At 40.6% G+C, this 24,723-nt stretch overlaps 1 protein-coding gene and 1 pseudogene across 1 annotated transcript in view; both read right to left on the reverse strand.

Annotated features, from left to right (window-relative positions):
• FYB1 (FYN binding protein 1) overlaps positions 1-24,723 on the reverse strand; it is a 175,951-nt gene that overhangs the window by 126,361 nt on the left and 24,867 nt on the right. The gene's annotated exons all lie outside the window — the stretch shown is intronic.
• On the reverse strand, positions 23-23,925 carry LOC149749531 (DNA repair protein Ku70 pseudogene; annotated as a pseudogene).

Consider the following 24,723-nt stretch of genomic DNA (forward strand, 5'->3'; position numbering starts at 1 on the left):
CTTTTCTTCAAACTCTGGAGAAAATGGAGTATTCAAATGACAATCCATGTTAAGAGACTGCCATTGGCACAAAATGGGATTTTAAGAAATTGTGGCTATTAAATTAACCTCCCCTATCTCCCTTCATTCATTCATTCATTCATCAGTCATCCACGTTAAGCACCTACTGTATATGCCAGCCCCGTGCTAGTCAGAAAGGTGAATGAGACGAGGCTCTTCCCCTGAGTGGTTTATAGTCTTGTAGAGGTTATGCCAGGAATGGCCACTTTCCTTCTTATATAATTTTCCTTTCTTCCGTAGGGTTGACAGACTTTGACTTGTGTGCCCAACCTGGCCTATGGCCTGTTTTGCAGAGCCTCAGGTAAGAATGGGTTTCCCATTTTTAAAGAGTTGTAAGAAAAACAAAGAAGAAGAGCAACAATACATGACAAGGACTGTATATGGCCTAAAATATTTACTATTTGGCCCTTTGCAGAAAGTTTGCCAACGCCTGTTCTATAGTAAGATAATTCTTGCCTTTTAGCCAGGCATACAACTACAACTACATTTTCTACCCCTCTTGACACTAGCTGTGGCCATATGACTAAGTTTTGAACCGTGGGATCAAGGCCGAAGAGATCTGAAGAGCTTCTGAATCTGAAGTGCTTTTAAGCTGGGTCCACCATGCTTTTCTCTGCCAGAATGCTGTGCGGGCCTGAGCCATTCAGGTTTATTGATGACTAGGGCTTATTAATAACCTAGTGATGGCAGAGCCAGAGATGGAAGGAGGCTGGGCCCTGGCACCAGAGAGCAACTCTACTATCCCTGGATTTACTGGATGGTTATGAGGGAGAGAAAGAGAAAGAAGAAAAATGTTAACTTTTTTTTCTTTCACTCTCTAATTTTTTCTTTTATTGGAGTATAATTGCTTTACAATGTTGTGTTACTTTCTGCTGTACAACAAGGTGAATCAGCTATATGCATACATATATCCCCTCCCCCCTGGACCTCTCACGCACATCACCCCCTCATCCCACCCATCTAGGTCATCATAGAGCACCAACTGAGCTCCCTGTGCTATACAGCAGGTTCCCACTAGCTATCTATTTTACACATGGTAGTGTATATGTATGTCAATCCTAATCTCCCAATTCGTCCCACTCTTCCCTTGCCCCCCATGTCCACAAGTCCATTCTCTATGTCTGCATCTCTATTTCTGCCCTGCAAATAGGTTCATCTGTACTGAAAAATGTTAACTTTTAAAAATCAGTCTTATGTCTCTGCTCCTGCACCAACCTGCCCCTGATGTCAAAATCAAAACAAAATCCTAGAACCCAGAATGTGCCCTGTCTTCATGGAATGCATCTCCTTTCTTTTCTTTCACCTGGTTAAGTCCCACTCATGGCCCAAAGCCCAGTGTTGATTTATCACTGACTTCTGACCTCAGTCCCTAAAGACTGGGGAAGGTGGCCTGCCTTTCTTTGGCTTCTGTGCTATCTTTTAGTTGTTGGAATCTGTCTCTCTCTAGACCTTGAGCTCTGTAAGGGTGGTCTGTGACATTTTGGTCTTTGATTCCTAGCTTCTAGTACGGTGCCTGGCACACAGAAGGTACTTTATAAACATTGTGGAATTGAATTAATTTATTAGAGGCCAAGGATGGCTTCCTGGTTTGTGGGGCAGTTGATTTTTTTATGCATTTATCCCAGGTAAAGGTGAGTCTAGCAATTTCTACCTCTGAGGTGTAGACATAAATTTTGCTTTCCAAAATGGGGAGAAGAAATATACACGTTTAGAAAGATTATATTTTAAAAATTGAACATTTTATTGGGTTTGGATGGTAACTCTGTTTGCTGATAGTTCTGAATAGGTCTGAAGATTTAATAAAAACAAGTAAAAAGCCGTGAAGCCAGTTTAGTAACATGATGATACGTTCCTGAAATAAATGGAAGTATGGACATTTTCCCAAATCTATCTTATCTTGAGCTAACCTTATAATTATGGAATAATAAGCACTCAGTTTTTTCCTATTTTTATAAATCCTTCTAAAGGAAAATTTGTGCAATAATCTGTTATTATTGATAACAATTACATAATAATGAAGATAAAAATTCCATTGGGTTCTCCCCATTCCTCTCTATGTTATATAGCTTATAATCAATAAGTGCAAAAACAAAAACACTGTTTTTGGTGTAAACCTCTTTTACCATATGCTCTGGATACATGTAACCAATTTTCTGAACCAACAAATTAATATAAGACTTTCAAGACATGATATAGCAGTAGTATTTTTCCCATTATTTAGAGGAAAGAATACAAGATAGGAGGGGCATATTTTTTTTCACATATAATCCTTCTTGAGGTGGTGTTAACAGAAGATAGAGTTGGACAGAATTACTTGTACTATTTTTTTTTAAAGGAACCAATAATGTAATATGGGATTAGTAACTGAATATCTACTTTTCATTATTTTTGTAGTTACTCCCTAAAGCTTTTCATAAATTACAAGGAACGCTGAGCAATAAAATAAAAATAAAATAATTCAAAGGTTTCTTAAATCAGATGTTAGATCTTATATTACATCTGCTACAGAATCATAGCTAACACCTCAGTGCTTCTGGGTATTTTACTAAATGTTTAGGGCTCTCCCCCGCCCCCAGCAAAAGCAATTCTAAGCAAATGCTGAAGATCTCAGTGAATAGCTCATTCTTCGTGCTCCTGAGGGCCAGGCTTTTTCTTCCCCATCCTGATCAATTCTATTGTGCCACACAAGGAAATAAAATACTGTAGGAGGAAAATTAGTGAGTTGGGGGATTATGGATGAGGTTGGAGGAAGTCAGCTTACTCAACTCGTGACTACTAGTAGCAATACCTATTTAGGATATCAGAATTTTGGTCTTTATAATCCAGGCAAATCCTTCTACTATCCTTATCTCATCCCATCCTCTCCTCTACCCCAGGCTGAGGACCTTACCCTATCTCTATCTGGTAATCACTACCTATAGCACTGGCCTGTTTATACCTATGGCCCGCGAACAAGCTTACTTTTCTGACTCTAAATGAGAATACTGTGTGTGTTATTGTTCTTACACTTTAGCAATTATGACGTTTACTTTCCCTCAGTTAAAAAAGAATGATAAAGTTCATCTTCTAGTTCCGATGGGAGTGACACAAAGCCGATGGCCGATCCAACCACCGCTCAAGGAGAGGTGATCTGCTTCCCCAGGGGCTATGCCCGCTCTGCTGTGCCATTTAGAGCCTCTAGCGACTTATTCAGAAAACAAATCCTGAATGTGCTTGAGAGTGAAAATGATTTGGCCTGAAGTTAGGCTTTTGCGCAATCCTGATGGCTTCCTTTCCTAGGGGCATCAGGGTGTAGTGTGAAGACACACGGGGCGGGCGGGCTTCGACCTTCTGCTTGCTCAGCACGCGAACGCCTTGGGCAGGAGAGCCCGAGCCCCGCACCGCTCCAGACTATGGAGCGCAAGATGAAGCCACGCCCTTCCAACAGTTCGCCCTTGCCCTGCTCCGTATGCCTGAGTGTCGGGAATTCTGTCTGTAAGCCAATGACGTCCTGATCACAGGTCATCGAAGGTGCGTGTTCCTGGAATGAGTCTACTGCCTGCCGTCAGAAACACCCTACTGCCAGACACACTGGCGATTAGGATGAGAATGCATTGTGTAAGGCTAGCAAAAAAAAAAAATATATTTGAGCATGTGCCCCTAATATCTGGGTATTTATTACTGATATCTATCTATCTATCCATCCATCCATATATCTTGCTTTGGGAATATACTTTACCCATTATAAAATGTAAACAAAAATAGAAAAGATGAGATTTTTTAAAAAATCTAGTATTTCTAACAATTTCTCTTCATGCTCAACAAGCTGTCTTAAACCCTCCTTTGAAGGGTCCTCCACTTTGGAGGCCACTAGAGAAAGGAGTGGAGAGAGGAAATTGTAGCACTAGGAGTCAGCAAAGGGCACAGGGACATCAACAAAACCAGGGTCCCCTAGTGGTTGGTTCCACCCATTCAAATGGGTTCACCACTTGCTTTCTGTAGCAGGCAATCCAAGCACACCCTCTGTCTGATCCAAAGGCTGGCTCTTCAAGCGGTTCTGCCCCAGTGCATGGCCTCTCCTGGGTCTCTCCTGGGTCTGAGGCTCTCACTACTGCTCTCTTAACCAGGTAACCACCTAAGGAACGTTGTCACTTAAATGTCCAGCAGGCACTGCAATCACCTATTCACATGAGACCGAAACATGAGCCCAGAATCAGCTTTAGCCTCCCTCCTCCAACTCCCAGGCTCGCGTCTCCACTGCCCATCCTGTATTCTCTGTCTCAAGAGCTTGCCCTCCTGCCCCACTGCGCTGCCTCCATCACTTCCTGCCTCTGTAGCTGCGGTGGCCTCTTACAGAATTGCTCTGCCTCTGATCCTTCCTTCTCAGGCCTATCAAACATGGTCTTCCTATGATCGACTGGATCATGGCTGCTTAAAGCCCTCCAGTGGCTCTCCAACCCTTCAGAAAAAAAAAAAAATTAAAACCCCTCACCATGGATGAGACGCTCCTTCACCCATTCTTGGCATACCTCCAGGTGCACGTGGCAGAGCTTCTGCTTCTCTCATTGCCATACAGTTCCCCATCCTTCATCTGGTTAACTCAGCCTCCATCTTCAAACCCCACTCAGAGTTCACCTCCCCACCCCCACCCCAAAGCCTTCTCTGACCTTCCCTCTGGGTGTCCGGAGAACTTATTGCCTCAGTGATAACGTTTTATGTTTTGGTTCTACTAGAATTTGCCAGGGGTAGGGCCCCATCCTTAATTTATCTGTGTGTCTTTAGAATAGTAATCCTCAAACTTTAGTGTTCAGAAGAATAGCTGGAGGTGTTTTTAAAATAAGTGTGATTCCAGATTGAGCAGGTTTGAGGTGGAGGCCAGCCACTGGCATTTGTAACTAGATCCCTCTCCCTAGTGACTCTCATCCAATTCCTCCTCAGAGTTTCACCAGGTATCAGTGCTACGACCTTCAATTAATAGCAGTGAGAGAAGGAATTCTCTTTCTCTTTCTCTCATCTTTCCGTCCTTGATAAATGAATGCACTAATATGGGCTGAGACAGACCATATTGACTCTGCTTTTGGAAGTGGAACCTTTGACGGACTACGCTTGGGTGCAGAGATGTACCCCACAGTGTGAAATTGGCCTGGGGAACTGCTTTCGTTGCCTATGTGTGGGTGTGTGGGTGCATACACCCCTCCACACACACACTCATTCATATAAATCATATTCATTACCGACAATTAAAAATAGTTTTGAAGGGCTTCCCTGGTGGCGCAGTGGTTGAGAGTCCGCCTGCCGATGCAGGGGACATGGGTTCGTGCCCCGGTCCGGGAGGATCCCACATGCCGCGGAGCGGCTGGGCCCGTGAGCCATGGCCGCTGAGCCTGCGCGTCCGGAGCCTGTGCTCCGCAACAGGAGAGGCCACAACAGTGAGAGGCCCGCATACTGCAAAAAAAAAAAAAAAAAAAAAAAAATAGTTTTGAAAAATAAAAGAGGGTAGAAGAACTCTTCTAGATTAAAAGATACCAAAGAGACACAGCAATGAAATACAGTATGTAAATCTTGATTGGATCCTGGTTTGAACAAAAAAAAAATTATAAAATAATGTTGGGACAATTGGAGAAATTTTCATGTGGGCAATTCAAAGATAAAGAAATTGTTGCTTTTCTTAGGTGTGATAATGGCATTATGGTTAAAAGGGAGAAGGCCCTTATTCTTAGGAGATGCATGCTTAAATTTTTACAGATGAATTGTCATGATTTGCACAACTTACTTTCAGATGGTTCAGGAAATTATTTATACATATACATAAAATATGGCAAAATGTTAGCAATTGGGTGAGTCTAGCTGAAAGGTACAGTTGTTTGCTGTGCTATTGTTTAAGCTTTTCTGTAGATTGAAAACTTTAAATATTAAAAAAATGGGGAAATGTAAAACTAGAGTGATTTCACATAATTATTTATATTTGTGGCTTTCATTGAAAAGTCCAATTTCCCAATAAAACAGTTGGCTGGAGTTTCACGGAGCCTCCATAATTTGCTGTGACTACTTAGCTCATTAAAGTCACCTACCTGGCCAGAGGAGGCATTTGATTTGCAACCCATGAGATGAAGGTCAAGAGCCCTTGAAATTCTCCTCCTGGACTCTCTTTATAGGATTGTGTCTCTTGAATCCAAGAAGACTGATCTAAAGTGTCTTTTGTTGGGCAAGTCCTTCCACCTTGAGGAGGCCAAGTGGGAACCAGGGAACCAGGCTTGGGCTCATACCATGTAGGCTGCATCTGTTCTTGGCACACACAGAACCTAGAGCATCTCTCCAAGATCAACAACCAGATCAGGATATGATGTGAAAGACCCACTCAGCAGCAATGGGTCACTCTTAACTGGAGCAGTCATCATGTCCATCTAATGGGGTTTGGGATCCTGGCCTCACAAGTCAGGATGAACAGCACTGACCTTGGCTAGTAGGTAAAGAAGTAACCCTAAGAGAATCACAGTGAAATCATGATGGAGTCTATCTTTGGGAAGGCCTGAGGAGGAATGATGACTGATTTCAACTTTCTATATACAGTTTATTCTTTTCATATTAAAAAAGACTTTAAGCAAATATGACAAAATTCTTGGTCATGGATCCATTGGTATTTGTTATATACTTTTTTTGTGCTTTTTTCTCTTATTTTAAAAATTTCTCAAAAACAAACAAACCAAAATATTGCTTCTACCTCCCACAAGTGTTCCATGCCCTGGATATGCAAACTTGGGAAATGTTGTCCCCTACAGAAATGTGCTGTCAATCTCTTTCCAGAACTGAAGGAAGCAGAAGTAGAATCATAAGCCCTAATTTTCCTGAAGACAAAGAACCACAGATTTTAATTTTAAATCACCAGGGTCAATGTTTTTTGATACTGTATTTCCCCTTAATTTCCCAGCAGTTAAAGGAAGAGGTTAGCAAAGGAAAATACAAGACAAAAAATGTGGGAGATCTTTCTTATGTATGATATAATTTCCCTTTTCTCTTTTCTGACTCTGGAAACTAATAAAGTAAGACCCCTCACTTATGATGTAATCTTCCCTCTTTTTTGATTTTGGAAGCTAATAAAATTTTAAAACACAGTTCTTCTACTACAATTGAAGACTTTAGCTAAGCATAGCCTTTTCTCACTATAAAATTAGGCAGGTTCTTCTGGCCCATTCTAATTCTCAGCAATGCATGAAAATAAAGCAGGATAGTAAAGGGGGTTTGTCTAGTGGTAACATCATGCAGAGGGTCTCATCTTTCTGTGGGACAGGGTGTGGCTGCCACACAAGGCTGGGGTCAGTCTTGATTGAACGTCCCACCTCATGGGCTGGGATGGGGCTTGGGCTGATTAAAAGAACCTGGGGCTTGGGATCCCAGGCGTGGTGAGCTGAGTCTTTTAGAGAACGGGGAATGGTACTCTTTTGCTAATGGAAGGACTTAAAAACACCAGTAGGACTGTGAGCCTTGTTGGGATGGGCCTGAGTTTATACTATCCCCATGGAGACAGCTGGCTGTGTGCACATGATGCTAAGCTGATTTGTCCTTCAGGCTCTACTGTGTGAAAGGAGAAAACCCAAGGAGAAACCAATCATCACCCAGAACCAAATGCAAGGACGGCAGAAACTAATAGCTCTCCTGACACATATCAGTTTATAGGCAATCTCAGCAGAATTAGTTGGAACCCTAAACTTCCTTAAGTCTGATCAAGATGGGTGAGTTTGGAGCATATTCTTGGAGATTCACTTTTGATATTTATGTTTGCCATTGCTTAGGGATGTAAGTTGGCCTGCTCTGTAAAATTGATAATTATGACTACCTTTTATTGAGGGATTAACATGTTCTAGGCAAGGCACACAGGACTTTATATATATTATCTAATTTAGTCCTCGTATGATTATTATGCCCGTTTTTTAGATAAGGGCACTCGGGTTTAGAAAAATAAAGTGAGTGACCTAAGGGGCTGAAGAGGTCCGCAGACTTAAATTTGTGTGTTGGTCCAAATCCACTTTCTTAAATACACCCAGTGGCTCTCAAATCTCGCTTCACAACAGAATAATCTAGGGTACTTTTAGCAAATGCTGATGGCCGGGCCCATGTGGCCCAAGTAAATTTTATTATTTGGGTGAGGTACCTGGGCATCTATTTTCTTTAAAGCTCCCAGATAATTCTAATGTTCAGTCAGGATCAGGAATCTCTGACTTAGCTTGCACAGCTTCCAGTATAATCAAAACTGTCCTATAGTGTGGTAGACAAAGTAATGCCCCGCCTACCAAGATGTCTACTTTCTAATCCCTGGAACTGTAGATATGTTACTCTACATGGCAAAGGGGAATTTGCAGGAAAGTGATCTTGAGATGGGGAGAGTATCTTGGATTATCCAGGTGGATCCAATGTACTATATGGGTCTTAGACAGGGAATAGGGAGGCAGGTGTGCCAATGTCATAGTGATGCAGTCTGAGAAAGACTCTATCAGCCCTCACTGGCTTTGAAGGTGGAAGGAAGACATGAGCCAATAAATGCGGCAGTCTCTAGAAGCTGGAAGAGGCAAGGGAAAAGATCCTCCCTTCGGGCCTCCAGAAGAAACACAGCCCTGCCCACACCTTGATTTTGACTCAGTGAGACCCATTTTAGAGTTTTGCTCTATGAAACTATGAGACCATAAGTTTGTGTTGTCTTAAGCCACTAAATGTGACCTTTTGCTTATACTGGAAGTGGTATAGTTATGTGTCAGACAATTTTACATATGCTGATGGCTCTCTATCCAACCGTCCATACACCTGCCTACCCATTCACCCACCCATCTATCCATCAATTCAGGAAACATTTACTGAAAACCTACTAATGGTGTGAGGCAGGGATTGTCATCTCCATTTCACAGATGGGTAAAACAGGCACAGAGAAATCAACAACTGAGGCAGGACTTGACTCCTAGTCTTTGGATCGCTGGGTGCACTGATCTTTCTCTGTAGTATGTTACCTCTAGAATTCCTGATTATTAGAACCCCAGGCCCTGTAAGCATTCAAATATGGCCATAGCTGACCAATAGAAGAAATATTGTGGTGCATGTAGATTTCTGTAGCATCCTTCAAGTCATAAAGTTGGTGAAGTGAGTTTGCCCTTCATTGCTGTAAGGCTGGCTCTGGAGTAGTCATGCCTAGATCAGTGTTTGGTGTCTTCTCTGACCTCTATAGCATGGGACACCTAGCAGTGATGAGGTCACATTTTGGCCTCTCTCTGAGATTGGTTCCTATAGCAGCATAGAACCCAAGATCTGAGACTGGGCTATAGCTGATTTCAAAAATTTTAAAAGCTGTAGAAGACTTTCTTTTAAATGAAATTTGCGTTAGTAAAAGATATATGTTAGGACTTCCCTGGTGGCGCAGTGGTTAAGAATCTGCCTGCCAACGCAGGGGACATGGGTTTGATCCCTTGTCCAGGAAGATCCCACATGCCGTGGAGCAACTAAGCCCGTGCTCCACAAATACTGAGCCTGTGCTCTAGAGCCCATGAGCCACAACTACTGAAGCCCATGTGCCCTAGATCCCACGCGCTGCAACTACTGAAACCCGCGTGCCTAGAGCCTGTGCTCGGCAACAAGAGAAGCCACTGCAATGAGAAGCCAGTGCACCGCAATGAAGAGTAGCCCCTGCTCGCTGCAACTAGAGAAAGCCCGCGTGCAGCAATGAAGAACCAACGCAGCCAAAAAAAAAAAAAAGATATAAGTTAAAATCACTCCAGTAGAGGCAGAGATGTCAAAACTCATTTCTCCTACCCCAACCCGCTGATGTGTCTCCCTGGAATTCCCAGGACTCCTCAGGGCAATTTGAAATTACTGGGCTATAGTATTAGTGGAGAGTGGGACATCTGGTTGCCCTAGGCTAGCCACACTAAGAATGGAGCATAACCGTGTACAAGTATCTTTTCACTTTAACAGGAAAATATACTCATTTTATATCATGATATTGATTGATATTGATTAGGAAAAGGAGGAAGATAAATATGAGAAGAGCTATTAATCAAGAAATACTTACTTAGGGAGGCAGTGTGATGAAATAGAAAAAGGTGTTTAGCTCAGAGCCAAACAACGCTAGCCGCCAGCCCCAACTGCTGTTACTCTTGGATTGCTGTGTTATCTTGGACTAGTCCCTTCATCATTTTGAGCCTCAAGTTCAAGGATTAAATTAGATGATTTATGCAAAAGCACTTGGCACAGTGCTTGGCACATGGCAGGTATGGAATAAATGTTGCATCTGTACTGAGTACTTTTCAGGCTTACAAGGCATTTTATAATCAAAGATGAATAAGAGAAAATCTCTGCTGTCAAGAAACTCAAGGCTATTTGGAAAAACAACACATTTTTGGAAAATTCATAGTATAATGATTGCTACAGAGCAATAGAGTTCAAGCACCAAATAAGAAGTCCAGACATGAGAAATTATGCACTTGAAGTGATCCTGAAATGCTGCTTGAGGCATGGCCAGGGTTTGGTGGGATGAGAGACAAGGAGAACAGTGTAAACAATGGGAGAAAGGGTGCTAATAAGGAGGACCTCAGAGGCTACATAATTCTGGGAGGTGAATGGGCAAACAGATAAGTATTTCTCTTCACCGAGTGGGGAACTGATAGAGGGAAGTCTATGTTCTCACAGAGTCAGCAATTCCCACATGCACCCTGTCCACCTAGGTGTCAGGCATTAGCCCACATTGCCATCGATGTGGTCTTTGAAGGGGTGTAAAGGAAGGTTGGATCACCCAAGTAATAATAGAATTTTAAATAGGTGAGGAGACTTGAAAAGTGACTGTAAGCAGGATACAAGCCAGAAGAGAAGCTACAAGACACAGAGAAGTACATCATCAAATATTTTGGCTTAGTTCTGAGCTCTTGGGAAATGGATCAGTGTAGAGCAATTAGGAGTGGTAAACTTCTTCTGAGCCAAAGATAAGATTGGTTGAAAAAAGGAGACTGAAAGACATCTATTTGAGAATGTGCACACAGGCACACGCACGCACATGCATGTGAATACCAATGCCCTTCAATAGTCAGTTTTTATTAAAATGAACATTGCATTCTTGTATAAAAAGGATCAAATTAATATAAACATTCCTGGTATCATTAGCCGTATTACTAAAAATACATCATGTGAAGCTAAACAAACTAATAAGCCATTAGGAAAATAGTCAGGGCTGATTTGGGCACCAGTCTACCCATTCCCTTTGCAGTAACCCACAGGTGCAGCAGGTCTCAGAAGTAGCATCCGTGCGCTGTGATCACACGTCCAACCTCAGCCCAGGTTGCCTACAGACCTGACCATGTTCTCAAATTAAAACTGAATTGTCATTACCTACTGTCTAGCACAGGGAACTCTACTCAATACTATGTAATGACCTATATGGGAAAAGAATCTAAAAAAGAGTGGATATATGTATATGTATAACTGATTCACTTTGTTGTACACCTGAAACTAACACAACATTGTAAGTCAACTGTACGCCAATAAAAATTAACTAAAAAAAACTGAATTGTCATTGAAAACCATTGTAAGTATGACATTTTAGAGTAAATATTTTATGAAACAACACAATTTGTATGCAACTGGAAAGAGTTGGCACATATTTGGCTGGCAAATGAATGGCTTGGTTTATGAGAAGAGAGTGAAGTAAGACTTAGATGCAGCCTTCAAAGAGCTACGTGTAATTAGTTGATTGGACAAACAACAATGGTCAGCATTTTTAGCAGAGTCTTCTGGTCAAGCTTAGAAACAGGGTTCCATTTGCTTTTTCCCTTCCTCAGTTAGTCATTGTTTGGGAGCCTATTTATTTTATATTTATACTCATCATATTCTAGTACAGTGGTTCTCAAACTCTTTGGTTTCAAAACCACATTGACTGCTTAAAAATATTCATTGCAGCACTATTTACAATAGCCAAGACATGGAAGCAACCTAAATGTCCATCGACAGATGAATGGATAAAGAAGATGTGGTACATTTATACAATGGAATGCCACTCAGCCATAAAAAAGAATGAAATAATGCCATTTGCAGCAACGTGGATGGACCTAGAGATTATCATACTAAGTGAAGTAAGCCAGACAGAGAAAGACAAATGTCATATGATTTCGCTTATATGTGGAATCTAAAAAATATATATATATATGTATACAAATGAACTTATTTACAAAACAGAAATAGACCCACAGATATAGAAAACAAACTTATGGTTACTGAAGGGGAAAGGGGCGGGGAGAGATAAATTAGGAGTTTGGGATTAATAGATAGACAGTACTTACTATATATAAAATAGATAACAAAAAAGGACCTACTGCATAGCACAGGGAACTATACTCAATATTTTGTAATAACCTATAAGGGAAAAGAATCTGAAAAAGAAATATATATATATGTGAGTGTGTATATATATATATATATGTGTGTGTGTATCATTTTGCTGTACACCTGAAACTAACACAACATTGTAAATTAACTATACTTCAATAAAAAAAAAAATTGGAGGGCCCTAAATAGTTTTTGTTAAGGTGGCTAATAGCTGACAAAATTTTCATTTATTTATTAATTCATTTAAAATAACGATAATAAATTATTACATTTATGTAATAATTTTTTATGAAAATATACCTTTTATGAAAAATATATTTTCCAAAACAAAAAATTTAGTTAGAGGCATAGCACTGTCTTACATTTTTGTAAATGTCTTCAATGTATGGGGTAATAGAAAACAGCTGTATTCTCATATTTGGTCTACATTCAATCTGTGGTGACATATTGTTTTAGTTGAAATATATGAAGATATGGCCCCATGCAGATATGCAGTTGGAAAAGGGAAAACTAACTTAATAGCCTTTTCAGATAATTTGGGGGTCTCTGGAAAATTCCACTGAACATTCATGAGAGAATGAGAATGGAAAAGGCAAATAACATCTTAGTATCATTATGTAGGTAGCTCTGACCTTGTGGATTCTTTGAAAGGGAGTTGGTGATTCCCAGGGGGTCTTCAGACCATACTTTGAGAAGCCCTGCTCTAACCTTTCTCTAGCTTTATACGGGCCAGATGTATTTCCAGGGGACATGGGGTTTCCTGTTATCTGTGGATGATTCTTCAAGTAAACTAAGTGTGCACTCCAAATGCATGATATTCAGGCTTCCAGGCTTGTTTCTAGGTATTCTAACAGAATCTTCCACCTAGTTCCATTATAATGGCCCCATGACCACAGCACACATATGTCAGATAGTCTGATTTTGCATGAAACTATGAGGAATCTGAAAAAAGGTCATTCATGGAGGTTGTTTTGTTTTTAACTGTATTTTTGTTTTATTGTTAATATGATTGACTTGAAGGACTTAACTCCAGGCAAGGAGACACATTTGTTAATCTTAGTTAATTTATTTAAAAATACTTATTGGTAAACAAACAAACAAAACTTATTTGTTATCTCCTATGGGGCCATGTCCTAGGTAATGGGATTATAAAACTGAATCAAACAGCCCTATTGTGCCAAAGCTAACAATCTTAGAAATATGAACAAGTAATCACAAAACCATACAGTTCTTAAACATAAATGCAATAATCAATTTAAATTCCATGGAAGAAAAGAGTTCAATTGGCTCGTGAAGCAATGGAATTACTTTCCTGTTTGTATTACAACTAGGAATGGAGGCAAGAAGTGATGACTGTCAGAAAGCTTGAAATGAAGAGGGAATTATGGATAACACCCTAAGGAACAGCTTTTCCTTTCCCAGTCAGTGCTGGATCTTAAAAATATTTTTCTTGAGAAATGAACAAAGGTGACATTTTTACCCTTTGGGCTTAGAAGCGGGTCATTGCACATTTTGAAAATAAATAACTCCTGGCTGATTTGATGCAGATGTCATTCACAGCTGTCCAAGCAGGGGCAGAGGGGGTGTCGACAATTTGCCACAAATTTACATTTAGAATTTGGCAGAATTCATGAAATGTAGATTACTTGTGTATAGAATAGCTTGCTTCTCTATATGCTGCTTAAATATTTCCTTTTTAAAAAAAAAATTGTGATGTCAGACAACTGAGTATCTAGTGTCTGTATAGGAGCTGCCATCTTTATCCTACACAACTTGTTAAACATTTCTAAGCACTTATTAGGCACCAGGTATTACACTGAGTGAATAAAACGTGAACAAGACCCTAACTTAGCTACTCATTTACCAGAACTTGTAGCTAATATATCATCAGCTGCTATGAATTACATCAAACATACATATTTTTCAACAAGACTTAGAGGAGTGCTGTCCAGCAGGATTTTTTGTAATGTAGGAATGTTCTATATCTGTGCTGTCCTATGTGTAGCCATTAACCATTTTCCACTACTGAGCACTTGAAATGTGGCTAGTGCAGCTGAGGAATTGAATTTTAAATTTTATTTACTTTCTAAAAATTTTAATTTAATTTAATTTTTTAAACATCTTTATTGGAGTATAATTGCTTTACAATGGTGTGTTAGTTTCTGCTTTATAGCATAGTGAATCAGCTATACATATACATACATCCCCATATCTACTCCCTCTTGCGTCTCCCTCCCACCCTCCGTATCACACCCCTCTAGGTGGTCACAAAGCACCGGGCTGATCTCCCTGTGCTATATGACTGCTTCCCACTAGCTATCTATTTTACATTTGGTAGTATATATAAGTCCATGACACTCTCTCACTTCATCCCAGCTTACCCTTCCCCCTCCCCATGTCCTCAAGTCCATTCTCTACATCTGCGTCTTTATTCCTGTCCTGCCCCTAGGTTCTTCATAACCATTTAATTTTTTCCTTTAGATTCCATATATATATGTTACCCTACAGTATTTGTTTTACTCTTTCTGACTTACTTCACTCTGTATGACAGACTCTAGGTCCATCCACCTCACTACAAATAACTCAATTTCATTTCTTTTTATGGCTGAGTAATATTTCATTGTATATATGTGCCACATCTTCTTTATCCATTCATCTGTTGATGGACACTTAGGTTGCTTCCATGTCCTGGCTATTGTAATTAGAGCTGCAATGAACATTGTGGTACATGACTCTTTTTGAATTATGGTTTTTTCAGGGTATATGCCCAGTAGTGGGATTGCTGGGTTGTATGGTAGTTCTATTTTTCGTTTTTTAAGGAACTTCCATACTGTTCTCCATAGTGGCTGTATCAATTTACATTCCCACCAACAGTGCAAGAGGGTTCCCTTTTCTCCACACCCTCTTCAGCATTTACTGTTTGTAGATTTTTTGATGATGGCCATTCTGACTGGTGTGAGGTGATACATCATTGTAGTTTTGATTTGCATTTCTCTAATGATTAGTGATATTGAGCATTCTTTCATGTGTTTGTTGGCAATCTGTATATCTTCTTTGGGGAAATGTCTATTTAGGTCTACTGCCCATTTTTAGATTGGGTTGTTTGTTTTTTTGATATTGAGCTGCATGAGCTGCTTGTAAATTTTGGAGATTAGTCCTTTGTCAGTTGCTTCATTTGCAAATAATTTCTCCCATTCTGAGGGTTGTCTTTTCGTCTTGTTTATGGTTTCCTTTGCTGTGCAAAGGCTTTTAAGTTTCATTACGTCCCATTTGTTTATTTTTGTTTTTATTTCCATTTCTCTTGGAGGTGGGTCAAAAAGGATCTTGCTGTGATTTATGTCATAGAGTGTTCTGCCTATGTTTTCCTCTAAGAGTTTGATAGTTTCTGGCCTTACATTTAGGTCTTTAATCTATTTTGAGTTTATTTTTGTGTATGGCATTAGAGAGTGTTCTAATTTCATTCTTTTACATGTAGCTGTCCAGTTTTCCCAGCACCACTTATTGAGGAGGCTGTCTTTTCTCCATCGTATATTCTTGCCTCCTTTATCAAAAATAAGGTGACCATATGTGCGTGGGTTTATCTCTGGGCTTTCTATCCTGTTCCATTTATCTATATTTCTGTTTTGGGGCCAGTACCATACTGTCTTGATTACTGTAGCTTTGTAGTGTAGCCTGAAGTCTGGAAGCCTGATTCCTCCAGTTCTGTTTTTCTTTCTCAAGATTGCTTTGGATATTCTGGGTCTTTGGTGTTTCCATACAAATTGTGAAATTTTTTGTTCTAGTTCTGTGAAAAATGCCGTTGATGGTTTGATAGGGATTGCATTGAATCTGTAGATTGCTTTGGGTAATAGAGTCATTTTCACAATGTTGATTCTTCCAATCCAAGAACATGGTATATCTCTCCATCTGTATGTATCATCTTTAATTTCTTTCATCAGTGTCTTATAGTTTTCTGCATACAGGTCTTTTGTCTCCTTAGCTAGGTTTATTCTGAGGTATTTTATTCTTTTTGTTGCAATTGTAAATGGAAGTGTTTCCTTAATTTTTCTTTCAGATTTTTCATCATCAGTGTATAGGAATGCAGGAGATTTCTGTGCGTTAATTTTGTATCCTGCTACTTTACAAAATTCATTGATTAGCTCTAGTAGTTTTCTGTTAGCGTCTTTAGGATTCTCTATGTATAGTATCATGTCATCTGCAAACAGTGACAGCTTTACTTCTTCTTTTCCAATTTGGATTCCTTTTATTTCTTTTTCTTCTCTGATTGCTGTGGCTAAAACTTCGAAAACTACGTTGAATAATAGTGGTGACAGTGGGCAACCCTGTCTTGCTCCTGATCTTAATGGAAATCGTTTCAGTTGTTCACCATTGAGAATGATGTTGGCTGTGGGTTTGTCACGTATGGCCTTTATTATGTTGAGGTAAGTTCCCTCTATGCCTACTTTCTGTAAGGTTTTTATCATAAATGGGTGTTGAACTTTGTCCAAAGCTTTTTCTGCATCTATTGAGATGATCATATGGATTTTCTCCTTTAATTTGTTAATATGGTGTATCACGTTGATTGATTTGCCTATATTGAAGAATCCTTGCATTTCTGGGATAAACCCCACTTGATCCATTTACTTTTAATTAATTAAAATTTAGGGACTTCCCTGGTGGTCCCTTAAATTTAGGCAGATTTAAGAATCCGCCTTACAATGCAGAGGACGTGGTCGATCCCTGGTTGAGGAACTAAGATCCCACATGCTGCAGGGGAACTAAGCCCACGCACAGGAACTACTGAGCCCACACGCTGCAACGGAAGATCCTGCGTGCCACAACTAAGACCCAACACAGCCAAAAATTAAATAAATATTAAAAAAAAATTTAAATAGCCACATGTGGCTAGTGGCTACAGTATGGGACAGCCGCATTCTAGAGTACCAGGGCCACACACTCTACCTTTGTTTTCTAAACCTCTTAGCAACATGAATTCTAGGCAGGTAATGGGTTTTTTGTTTTTGTTTTTAATAGTACAAAGTTAGAGCTCTTTATTCAGACAGTAGAGTGGGGCACAGCACAGTGAGATGGCAATGCGGTCTCCATGGCAACAGAAAGTCTCATAAACAAAGTCCTTGGCTTCTGTCAGGCCGACTCTTCCTGGCTCAGGCGAAACATGTTTTAACTTGATAAAAACAAAACCAGGCAGCCTGGCTACAATGTGGAAGGGTAACTGGCTGTATGGTCTCTGGTCAAGCCTTCTGAAGTGCTTGGTGAGAGCATCCAGCAGCTCCTGCTTCTTCATCCTGCTCTTCAGTCTGTACACCCTGCAGGCTTCCTTCAGTGTGGGCACAGTGAGATTACCCAGTGTGCCCTTGCTGACGTGGGCCTTCAGCTCCTCTTCAGATAACTCCACCTTAGGCCTTTTGCTTCCAGAACTTTCATCATCTTGTTTTCGCTTGGGAACTTTTTCCTCAGGATTGTAAGCTGGTGGGTAGACAAGTTCCTTAAACTCATCCACCAGGGAGCCCAGTCTTTTGTCCATTACTTCAACCTTGGGCAGTGTCAGATCCATGGCTTGTTCAGGCTTCATCAAATCCAAAGCCAAGGCCTCCATGTTCCTAAAGTGCTGCAGCAGCACTGGGTTCTCAAAGCTGTCACTTCTGTACTTGAAGTGGAGCTTCTGAACAATAGCCTTCATCTTGTCTACCTGCTCTGGGTTTGCCATGACTTTTTCAGTAAAGGGCACCTTCCGTTTGTCATCAGCATAGGGCAAGAAGATGAGCTGGAAGCCTGGGGGAGTCACCTGAATTTTCTGGTCATCCAGCTCTTCTTCCTGTGGCATCAAGGTCACAAAACAAGGGAGGATATTCTGGCAGGGTGTGTATCTGCACACTGTCATGACCTCCTTCTTCAGACACTTGGTGAGTAGAGCACTGAATAGGGTTGAGCTCCCATTTATCAGGGACTCCTCGGGGTACACGAACAGGGAGGGCCTCAGGTAATGGTGCTTCTTCAGCATTATCAAGGTCTTGAAACCGATGAGAATCAAACCTGGTTCATCAAACCATTTAAGCTCTTCTGTTTCCTCTTTCTCTAATACAATCTGACAACCCCCATAGGTCTGGGACCTCTTGGTGTCGCTAGGCAAAAGCAAACTGCCTGTATTTACATTAAATGTCCGGGTCTTGGTTTTCACTGGTTCATTTGTTTCCCAATAAAGCCTCACTGGAGAAGGTTTGAGAGCCTCTGGACCATATTATAATTGCCAACAGTAAGCGCTACATCTTCGTTGAGCTTAAGCTTCAACCTGTAGAGCACGCGCTTCCTGGTCTCCTTGGCGCGAACCTTCCTCAACAGGTCTTTGAGCGTGCTCAACTCCTCAAAGTGGACCCCTATGTCCTCATCCTCTGCTATGCTGATAATATCTCTGTAGAACAAGCATATGTCAAAGCCCTCACGTTTCTTTAGGTGCAACAGGTCAAGGAACATACCTGTGTCACAGAGATCTCCAGCTTTGGTCCTGGCCCGGCTGGCTTTGGCACTGTCATTCATGTGGGGGTCATCTTTATTGGTGAAAAGCATGATCCTCGTATGACTCATCTTGAACTGGACATCGCTAAAGAGGTTGGCATAGACCCACAGTACTTCACTTAGGGAGTAGTCAGATCCATGGCCAACTAGGTCTTGGAAATGTTTCTTCCCCTCCTGCCCCTTAAAGTGGTCAAGCTCTAGCACTCGTTTAGCACCTGGATTACCCAATTCCTGCAAGACGTAAATATTTTTGAAATTCACTGAATTTTTGTCCTTATTGGTACCATAGAACACCGCTGCCAAGAGATCTCGATCACTGCTTATGATCTTATTGGTGTATACACTCCAGATATACTGGATGCTAATGTCAAAAGGAGTCAACTCATCTTCATCCTGAGTTTCAAACATGGCCTCGGAAGCATCAGTCAAAAAAATCAAACTATGTCTTCCTGAATATTTATAATCTCCACCTGCTTCAAGGCCCTCCTCTTGATCTTCTTCTTCCTCATCACCCTGATTTTTGTAATAAGACTCCCACCCTGACATGTTGGTTACTTGAGCACAATGAAGAGATCAATTTGGGCAGAGGTAATGGGGTTTTAAAAGATACTTTTACATTAAATTATATTAGTCATATTGTTATTAAGGCCCAAATCTGGGTTAATGAGAAGATTAACTCACTACTTACTTTGCTCTGAAATTAAGAACAGATTTAGAACCTTCACTTTAAGAGTTGTTAGTGTATCAAGACAATGTTTGTTCAAGCTCAGTAAAGTGCAGTGAGGAGGGAAGGGTCCTAGATAAGAAGTTGGAGGGCCGGGCCTGGGTCTTAGACCCCCGTCTGCTTCTGACTGGATGTGTACTTCACCTCTGGCCTTAGTTTCTTCATTAGTGAAAGAAGGAGGAGGAGAAGGAGAAGAAGAAAGAGGAGGATGAACTAAAAAGGGAGGAGGGAAGGAGAGAAGAAAGGAAGCGAGAGAGAGAGGGAGGGAAATAGGAAGGAAGAAAAGAAGAAGAAAGAAGGCAGTTGGACTAGATAAATGATTTCAAAATTTCCCTCCAGCTTCCTGCTTTGTGTATTTCAAAGTATGTTATCAGGTGAATAAACATTTAAAATTGTTAAAAAAAAAAACAGAACAGATTTGGAAATAATCACTAGAAGATTTATGGGACTAGATCTCTCATTTACAGTGCCCAATTTTCTTGGAAAATCTGCCAGACAGTCTGGACTATCATAGGCTAAAGAAGGCATTGGGGCTTTTTGATATTATAATAATCTATGAACTGAAAAGTTAAGGTATTAAATAACTGGCAAAAGAGTAAAAGCAAATGCAGAAAATAAAGGCCATTAATGTAAATTCAATTTCTTGGGCATAGTGTGATGTAACACATGTGGGCCAAAGGAACTATAATGCTTTGGCAAAAATTCGGAAATTGAGATGTATCCATAGAGACGTAGCAACACCTAAGACTTATAGGGGATCCAGGTTTTACAGTCATAGGTTCTCAGTACAGTTGGACAAATGAAGACAAAAATGCAGATGGCTACATAACAATGCAAGAATCAGAGAATAAGAAAGAATGATCAAAGGATTATCATATGATAGCAAATTTTTAATTGCCAAATGAGAAGTTTGGAAAGAAATGTTTTGAGTTCAGAGTAAGCTAAATTTACATTGGACAAAGGCAGTAGAAAGAGTGTGTTGTTTGAAGTTACACTGAGATTTGAAGTCTTAGCTCTTCACTACTTAAATCAATTTTTCTTTTTGGCCAAGTTACTTAACCTGGGTTTCAACTTTCTTATCCATAAAATCGGAATAACATTAGCTAACAGGAAAGATTGCTGTGAAGGTTGGCACGGGGCCTAACACCTAATAGGTACTCAAGACTACAAGACTACTCAAGTAGTTATGGCTACTAACTACTACCACCAGGATCTTCTGGAAGCAGAACAAATCTAAGAAATGTGATTCTGTTGGTGATAGGCAGTGAATAAGTGAATTTAACTTTAATAGAGATTGTTGGAAGAAGTAGTAGGAGATAAGTTTAACAGGTAAGATGGGCCTAAATAATTTCTTTTCCTTGAAATCTTGACAAAAGAATTTAGGTTTTACTGTCATTGGTAACGGGAGACAATTGTAGACTCATGCCAAAAGCAGTGGGTAAGTAGATTCGTCAATAGCACCACCAAAGATAAGCTTGGGAAAAGGCAAGGAAAGCAGTTAGGTGGATGTTACAATAATCCCAGTATGAGATAATGACCTTGACTAAGATGGTAGCTGCAGAAATGGAAATAAAAGGGCAAATATGAGATATTTTAAGAAAGTGTGGACTAAATTTGAACTTCCCAGCTGTGTGCCCAGGTGTTACAGGTCAGTTGAGATACTGATCTGCAAAGGCCTTGGGGGCTGTGGGGGACCCCTTACCCACCATCAGGCAATAAATTCCAGACACAAGTAGTGTTTTTTGTTTACACAGCTAATCTCATATTGTCATTTCCTGTGCGGGACATGAAAAATTCTGAACTAAAGTGCTTAATGCCAGTCTGGATATAAGGAAAGAAGGAAAGAAAGAATTATAATGACCACAACACTTTCATTCTTCAAGACAAGATGGGGAGGTGTGGATGGAAATGGCATAGGTAGGGAAGAAAACTAGTTTAGAGAATTTGTTTTGGATATTTCAGGGGCTCTGCATGTGAAACAGTTGTGTGAATAGGTCATTGGGAAAACAGGATTAGAACAAAGATGAGACATATCTTAGAGATAGAGATTATTTGCAATTGTACTTGATGCCACTTAACTGATAATGGAATACAGTCAACTACATTTGGTTAAAGCACTACTCACAGGATGTGAATTAATGGTTTGCTATCAGCCTGCTCTATCTCCCTTGTCTTTAGGTCTGTTCTATTAATTATTTTAACCTTCATTGTAGATAAAGGTATGGAAGCATTCTGATATTTACAAATCATACAAATATGGGAGAACTAGCTAAAACATTGGCTGATATCATCAAGATTCAGAATGATTCATTGACCCTAATCTAAGAAGATAAAAATAAAGTAAGTGTACCTAACAATGCAAATGCACTTGATGCCACTTAACTGTAATATACACTGGGTTGGCAAAAGATTCGTTCGGGGTTTTCCATGTGTGTATATATAAACACACACACTCACACACACACTATATATGTTTATAAAATTACTGTGGGTGGAGGTTTTAAGGAAGCCTGAGAAGAAAAAGAGAATGCTTTACCCTTTGCTAAGTAAACTTTTAGTTTCTTTCTTTGGGTCTCTCTTAAATAAGTCACTGCTAACTTGACAAAGATCACAATATTTAATTAAGCCAAGATCCATTTGTTTGCATCACTGTTGCGGGACCGTCTACATGCCTCCTGAGGAAGGGGCAATATTGTGTGAGGAGAAAGCTGGATGAGACAATGCAGTCTCTGTAGTCAGACACGGAACTCTTACCAGGATTCAGGGAGAGAAAAAGGAGCTCTCAAGCCCTCTAAGTATCTGTGTATAATTTCTTCAACAGCCCCCATCAAATCAGCAGAAAGTGTGTCTAGCGGCTTCTCCAGGATAATTAAACAAAAAAAAAATGAAGTAACACAGTTGAGAAAGTTTTACTAAGCCCATAGGAAAGGTGAGAGGGTATCAGAATGGAGCTTTAAGTTTTGTTTACTTCTTGCCTCCAACAGGTAGGCTTTCAAACCACTTCCCCTCTAACACGTGAAAACTGGCTTGTTGTGTATCAGATAACGCTGAAGATTTCTGCACATGCCAATGTGTCTTGTTGGTCAATCCAGCTTGTTTATGGAGGCTTGGGCATAAGTGGAGCTACTCTAAAGGAAGTGTCACCACCCCAGGGTGTCCCAGACTTGATTCGGGGACATGGGCAAAGTAGAAGGGGACATGAGCTTCAGTTCCACTCCTGGGCTTTGGAGCTACATGTTCTCAGCTCAGTGTATTCCCACCAGTTTCCCATTTATTTCCACCTCCTTCTCTTCCACTTCCCCTTTACTCTTGTTCCTCAAAACCTAGAGTGATAGAGAGGTGGTAAAAAGGAAGGGAAATGAGGTCCAGCTTGGGAGTGGTGGAGGGGTTCCACCTTATTTCCTTTATTCTCTCATTTCTAGGGGTGGCTCTGCGCAGGCAAAGGAACAGGTATGGTTGAGTTGATTGTGTTCTGCACAACCCTAGGGTGCGCCATTCACAGTGTGGCATACAATGAGGAAAACTTCCCAGTGAGAAACCTACCTTATTTGAAAAGCAGGTGCTTTGGAAAAGAGCCTTATCATTTTGGCTCATCTGATTTTTTCCTGCTACATTTAATTACTGGAGAGCACCTATTTATAACCATGCTCAGAGAATTTGTTATTTAAAGTACAATTCTCCTGTAAATTTACATTAAAGCCCAAAAGAAAGTTTTATCAGGCCAAGAATTTTGCATTATGTTCCCTCTTGGCTGTAATCCACCCCTCCACCCCTCACTTTTTCAGTCATCCTGAGGGTATATGCTGCTGAGATCCTTCAGGACTCTTACATGCTGTTTCACAATCCAGAAACTGTTAATCACTTCACTGTTGGTTTTTCTTTCCCCCCTCTGGTTCAAATAATCCCAAGTCTCCTAGGTTGTCCCAGAGTTTTTCTTTTCAGTCTATTTCAACAATTTTCTTAAAGCTGTCAAATGCTGGAATCCAGAGTTAATTTCTTAAAATTTCATTTTTAAAAAGTGTATGTGTGCGCATGAATTGGGGGAGGGGGTTCTTTCATTTTGTACAGGAATATTTTCCCAACTCAAAATGAGACATATGTCATAATAGCTATAAATCTCTGCACTAAACAAGTTGTTAGTAATTATTTGTCAATGTTTGTGTGTGTGTGTGTCTTTGGGAGAGTGAGGTAGAGGAGATGGAGAACATAATTTATCAGGTTTCTCTGAGAGAGAAGCAAGAATAAGATGACCGTTAGTTAGATGGTTAGTCCTGTGAATTTTTTTTTTTTTTTTTGCGGTACGCGGGCCTCTCACTGTCGTGGCCTCTCCCGTTGCGGAGCACAGGCTCCAGACGCGCAGGCTCAGCGGCCAGGGCTCACGGGCCCAGCCGCTCCGCGGCATGTGGGATCTTCCCGGACCAGGGCACGAACCCGTGTCCCCTGCATCGGCAGGCGGACTCTCAACCACTGCGTCACCAGGGAAGCCCAGACCTGTGAATTTTTGAATGAGTTCTAGCTGAGAATTCACTACGGTCTCACACGACCCAACAGCCCCTTAGACGAGAGACGGCAGAGCAGGGAGTCGCGTTTAGGGACACCTGAGAGAAGAGGCTTCCTGGATTGGGATGTCCCAGCAAGATGAGGAGGGACAGGCTTTTGTACAGCTTGGCAAACAGAGTTAGTAGCTACTAGAGGATCCTTTTTCAAAGAAGACTGCATGTAAGACTTGGAGGGGGCCATTTCGTTTAATTCTACTAGAAGAATTCTAATTTCTTCTTTAGAAATAGAGACGCAGACGTAGAGAGCAAACGTATGGATACCAAGGGGGAAAGTGAGGGGGTGGGATGAATTGGGAGATTGGGATTTACATATATACACTATTGATACTATGTATAAAATGGATAACTAATGAAAACCTACTGTACTCAATGCTTTAGGTACTCAGTGCTCTGTGCTGACCTAAATGGGAAGGAAATCCAAAAGAGAGGGGATGTACATATACATATAGCTGATTCACTTTGCTGTACAGTAGAAACTAATACAACATTGTAAAGCAACTGTACTCCAATAAAAATTAATAATAAAAAAAGACC

Source organism: Delphinapterus leucas, chromosome 3, assembly GCF_059928025.1.
Source record: "Delphinapterus leucas isolate spDelLeu-1000000601 "Yukka" chromosome 3, BTC_Dleu_Yukka2, whole genome shotgun sequence".
NCBI classification, from domain to species: domain Eukaryota; kingdom Metazoa; phylum Chordata; class Mammalia; order Artiodactyla; family Monodontidae; genus Delphinapterus; species Delphinapterus leucas.